This window comes from Mus musculus, chromosome 1, assembly GCF_000001635.26.
Source record: "Mus musculus strain C57BL/6J chromosome 1, GRCm38.p6 C57BL/6J".
NCBI lineage: Eukaryota > Metazoa > Chordata > Mammalia > Rodentia > Muridae > Mus > Mus musculus.
Window position 1 is genome coordinate 185113630 of NC_000067.6, and position 6000 is coordinate 185119629.

Consider the following 6000-nt stretch of genomic DNA (forward strand, 5'->3'; position numbering starts at 1 on the left):
TTTCTGAGCAATGATTACATCTGCTATAGGCATGGTCGCTGATGGAAGTGGTGGGGCTGGGTAAAGAAAGGCAAAGGTTGAGATGCAAGACCAGTACTCTAGGATATCAGCGCTGCTTACTCAGTAAAGCCTGCAACTCCAGCAAACTCTGGAACGGCTTCTTCCTGCCACTCACCACGCTGTGAAGCCCTTGAACGAGACTCCCGGGAATGTCCCCAGAGGGAACTCCCACTTAAACCTGATACTCACCACCAACCGCTGTGTGAGATGGCACATTTGAGGAGTCTTGGCAGATGTTTCTGTTCACTCAACATGGGAAATCCACTGGCCAGGGGCTCTGGCTTTACCAACCCAATATCATGTTTGTGTTAATTTGCCAGGGATGTGGGAAATGTCAGTCTATCAGAAGCAAGCAAAACCCCACAAGGCTCCTCAGTCTGCACTGACCTCCTTGGTAATCCCCTACATAGCTGTATAAGTGACCATGGAATTTTACCTAACAGTTGCAAATTGTTAGTTATCAACAGATACATAGACACATTTTAAAGGAGTCCATAACCTAACATGGTACCTAGAAAAATTGCCTTGCTTAGCATGTGATAACATGACTGATGGTATACATGAATATTTAACGAAGAAGGACCAAGACATAGTCTGTATCAATAACTGCTCTTGTTTCAGGTCAACTGAGCCAGGCTATATGTGTATATGTGTATATGTATATATGTGTATATGTATATATGTGTATATGTGTATATGTGTATATGTGCATATGTGCATATGTGCATATGTGCATATGTGCATATGTGTATATGTGTATATGTGTATATGTGTATATGTGTATATGTGTATGCAGCTGTCCACTGAGCATCACGAGGCTTTGATGGGTGGATGTGTCAAAGAAGATGAGACCAAGTTGGTTATTAAGGGACAGTGGGGATTGGCAGAATGGTGAGCAAGTAATATGCCTTCCACACAAATCCCGGATCTAAGTGACCACAAGGCCCTGTGCTAGCTGAAAATGAAAGCTGAGGCCAAAACGTAAAGTTTTCTGGATTAAATAATACATGTCTTCTCTTATAGGTGGGGTCTAGACTTGAAAAGCAACAAGGCAGAAAAGTGGAAGTGATGACTGAGAAGAGAAGGTACAGGGAACCAAGAGTCAACTCAAGACACCCAAGGCCAAGTTCTTAACACAAAGGAGATTTATGTGCCCAGAAGGAGAGAACAGGGATAAAGGACAAAGACAGGAGATAGAGAATGAGGGAGAAGGGGGAAGAAACAAGGGAGCGGGGCAAAGGGGGAAAGGATTGAGAGAAAGGTTGTTTGTCCTACAGTGGAGACAAAGGACTACCTCTGAAAAGAGAGGAGAAAGCAGATGTGACCCCTATGCAAATGACAGTTTATAAAGGCACAAGAGGAAACCCTATGTTAGGATGAGGTGTTTAATTTTAATTGGGCATGTTAATTAGATGTGCCAAAGAGAGCTTTTGATTACTGGACTTCACGATACTATAATACCTGGTGCTCTTGGTGGTCAACCTCAGGTGGAAGAAATGGCCAAATAAGGGGATAGACCTGGGAGCTAGATTTAGGAATGTGATCTAACGGTTTTCAGCAAAGTAAAGGGAATGGGAGAGAAGGGAAAGGTTTGCCTGAGCTGTGCTTCCCAGAGTTGAGCTGGCCAGAGTCCCTTCAGAAGGGGAATCAGCTGGTTGGGAACAAGAGACAGTATCAGAAATGAAACTGACTAAAGTACTTTATTATATCCTTCAGGAGATATACAGAAATGTGCTTATGAAACTGATCAGTCTGTATACTAAATGAATGTTTAAAAGTAACTACACAGATTTAAAACTTGTCTGGTGCTACACATGGAAGGAAATGCCTATAATTCTAGCATCCAAGAGGCTGAAGCAGGAAGATCATGTGTTTGAGCCTAACTTGGTCTAAATAAAAAAAAATAAAAAAAAAATCTATCTCAAAACAACATTGTCTAAGCTCCAAATGTGAACACTAATTCACACATAAATCACTTGCAATAGCAGAACTTTTGTTGGCTCACAACATTTAAGGTAAATTTCTGTCTTGTCTTTAACCACCTAGCTACAGAGAACCAGGAATAACCAGAAGGAAGCCTGCTTTGAAAACAAAATAATAATTGAAAGATTTTTAACTGAGCAGAGAAGTACAAACAGAAACAAACACATAAACCAAACAGTAAAAATAACAACCCCATGTGAGGATGGAGACTTAGATTTGGCACATATAGTACCTTAAATGTGCAGTTGTTTGTGTTGCTGTTGTTTCAAACGACTAGAAATGCACACCCGTGGGGAAATATGTCATACGGAGAAAAATACAGTCAAAGGAAGATCAGAAGACCAGAGTGTAAGAAATACAAAGGTTGGAAGCACATGGCCTCAGATGGTGCCCAGAAGTCACATTCAGGGATAAAAGAAGAAGTTTCAGTTACTTTGTCAGAAGAGAGAAGACTTTTCACTCTCCTCCTAATACTTTCAAACACAACTGAAAAAAAAAATTAATAAAAAAGAGGGCCTGGAAGTGTAGCTCAGTTCTTAGCATCCCCAAAGCCCTAAGCTTGATACCCAGCACCAAATATATCAATACATGCCTGTAATCCTAGCACGTTGGAAATAGATGCAGAAAGATCAGAGGTTTGAGATCATTCTCGGCAATCTAGCAAGTTTGAGGCCAGTCTTGGATATGCAAGACCCTGTTTCCATAACAACCCAAGAAGAGGGTTGAAGAGATCCTTCTTCTGTGGTACTTAGTTTTAATTGTGAAACTTGACCAAATCTAGAATCCTCTGAGAAGGGGTTCTCAGATGGAGTTATCTGCGTTAGGTTTTTCTGTGGGGGATTATCTTGATTGGGTTAATGAAATGGGAAGACCTGTCCACTGAGGGTGGCAACATTCCCTAGGAAAGGGATTCTGAACTATGTAGGCGTGGAGCAAGTGAGCTGGCACTAGGGTGCATGCATTGAGTGCTTCATGGCTCTCTCTGCTCTTGACTATAGACATGATGTGACTGGCTGTTTAGTTCCTGTCACCTTGATTTCCCCCAAGTGATGGATTGTAAAGTGGAATTGTGAGCCAAACGCTTTCTCTCTTGCATTGCTTTTGTCAGAGTTTTAAATCACAACAGGAAATAACACTAAGATGCTTTCCTAATCCCTGTGGAGATCAGGTTAGTCTGGGTGTCCTTCCTAGAGTGGTTCTCTACAGTTAAGGTCACTCAGAATCAGGAACAAGAAGGACAGAGAGCCTCATCTATGGAACCCAAGATTATCTATGCCACTGTTTAACCACCATGTCCTCTCTGACCTTGTGGGATGTGCCTGCTTCACTTTTCTCAGAAAACTTCTTTGTTCAGGACAGCATACTTTTCTGAATCAACTCTATCATACCCTAATTTTCAGATAGACGCCCAGCCTTGGTCTATTCTGGCAAGCTTGATTACTTTTGTGTTTGGTTTAGTAGAGACTGTGTTAGTCCCCTAAGCAACCAAAAGTGTGTGCGGAGGATTAAAATGCTTACACAATCTCTCCAAGATTGTGTGTTACTCCTTGCTGCATAGTTAACACATAGAATGCAAACAGATATTGGTCGAATGAAGGAATAGAAATCAGACAGTGATGAGGTCATGGTGCTCTGGGCTCAGAGCTGCTGGAAGGCTCGGTCTAGGTCTTTCAGTAACTAGGTGTGTTCAGAAAAGCAGAATAAATCGTGGTCTAAAACTGTCTCCCTAACCACACCTTCTCCTCCATGTAATTTGTTACCTTGCTCATCTGGCTGTCAGACATCAATGTCATCTTGACGTGTGGAGATGTCAGGAAAGAGAAAACAAATTTGGAAGGCTGGTTAGCTGACAGAATGCAATCCACTGTGTGTGAGAATCTACAGTGTTTGAGTCTATGTCTCTCCCATCAGAAGGGCCCGTGGCCTTTTGTATAACACTAACTTCCAGGCTGAAAAATGATTTTACATTTAGACCGTTGGCTTCTAGAAGTTCAAATCAATTAAGGAAAAAAGGAGAGAGATTCTCGGACAGACACCAAAGAAGAGACTATTACTCACCATCAGAAATGAGGTAAGCATTGATCACTCACTCTGGATGCTTTTCCTAAATGATTACTGGTCTTTAACTGGAAATTCCTTTTAAACTTGTGCGTTGAGGTGAGCATCTCTTACCTTATATTCACTTCCTCCTTTCCATCTCTTCAGTTAGGAGGTGGCAGACTGGAGATGCTCTGGTTGCCATGGAAACTGGTCGTCAGAAGCAAGTGCGGAAGACTAGGGCAACAGGGTGAAATGGATGAACTGTTGTGAGCATCAGCTCGGGTTGCAGTCCAGAAGAGCATCAGGGTAAAGTGAGGTCTTAGGGAATTAAAGATACATCCACAAACCCTCACTCTTCTTCAGCACCTAAGCGACTCCTTTACCACCAGCTCAGAGAATTCACAAGCAGAAGTCACGGTGGATGACAGACAGAAGTCCAGATAAGAGGAGAGAGCTTTGACTTTCCTTTTGGAGTCAAACTTTGGAGTAAACTTCTTAGGAATCACTCTTCTGTGGCAGTGTTTTCCAGAACATACCAGGGTTGTTCAGATGCCCTCTGAACTGCAATGCAGGATGCACCAGGCTGCATGTGCCCTGTGCTCGGCACATCTGGAACCACGAGTCTGAGGAGGTCCGCTTGTCTTTTTATCCTTTCATGGATTCATCTGCCAAATACATGTGTCTGTTTCAGGCCATTTGTACATAACAAATTTGACGTTGATAGGAAGACACAACTCAGAGATGGCAGTTTCCTCTTCACACCATGAACCAGGGGTTACAACTTTACATTCTAACAGAAACACCTTCTGCATACACGAGGTCTGATCACTATGATAATTATTGTTGTTTTGGTCTCAGTTTGTTTGTTTGTTTGTTTTTGAAGATGGGAGGTATCGTTCTATGTTAGACTCTCACCAGGTTATAGGAAGGCAGAATTTGTTGTGTGTGAATATTTTGAATTCTGAGAAATGAGAAGTTATAGGTTCAGGACCTTTTTGAGTTTCCAAATAAAGAAATGCATAGATCCGTAAATGTTTCCCACCCTTGGTGAGAATGCATTTGAAATGCAGGAGCTTCAGTTCTGATAGGAACTGATATTCCTTTGGTAGGCAGGTGAGGCTTTCAGAAAATGCACTTTCTCTGAACCTCTGTTTTCTGATCTGTAATCTGTAGCTCAGAATGGTACCAACTGGTTATGTAGATTTTCTCCTGAATTGAAACCTTCTCTGTAGAGGGAGGACAGAGAGATTCTCAGAGCTCACCAGAGAGTTATAAGAACTTCTCAAGTTATAAGACTCACAAGGCCCCTCCCTGAAGTGTAGAAGTGCTAACCAGTTGCAGGGCAGAGGGGATCTTGAGTGGAGCTGCCTACAAGTTGTACAGGGAACTTCGATGGCACAGGGTTTTGTCCTGATACAGCTGCCCACAGTGCTGTTGTAAGTAACCCCAGTAGGATCACAGTTTACCCAGCTACACTCAAAAGAACTGCTTCTTTGGTCTGTTGTTGGTGTCCAATCTGCAGTGAACAGATGTTTATTCACCAGGACATGTCAAGCAATACCATGGTGGGATGCAGTAGGAAATGAAAGAGATATCTGTAAAGTATCTACAGTGTGCTGAGACAGATGAGAGGGAAGGTTTTAGCATCTCTCTCTCTCTCTCTCTCTCTCTCTCTCTCTCTCTCTCTCTCTCTCTCTCCTTTAATTTTAATGGTCAGTACTTCTGTAGTGTGACCATAGGGAGAGCATTTATGAATCAGTATAGATCAGAGTTTTCTTTTTAGTCTCTCTGGGGCTGCTGATTGGGCACATCCTGTGATATCTCACATCATGCTCTCCTTGGTCAGCAGACATCATCATGTAGAACTGATGACATCCATTGCGTTTCTAAAACACTCAGCTCAGCATTAACCACAGA

General features: G+C 42.4%; 1 long non-coding RNA gene across 5 annotated transcripts in view; it reads right to left on the reverse strand.

The window, feature by feature from the left end:
* The window catches only part of Gm34797, a 19237-nt gene extending 14763 nt beyond the window's left edge, over positions 1-4474 (reverse strand). For all 5 annotated transcript variants that reach the window (XR_865824.2, XR_003948542.1, XR_373792.3 and 2 more), the window contains exon 1: positions 4216-4474. This is a non-coding gene — a long non-coding RNA (predicted gene, 34797). The remainder of the gene's footprint in view (positions 1-4215) is intronic.
* Between the last annotated feature and the right edge of the window lie 1526 nt (positions 4475-6000).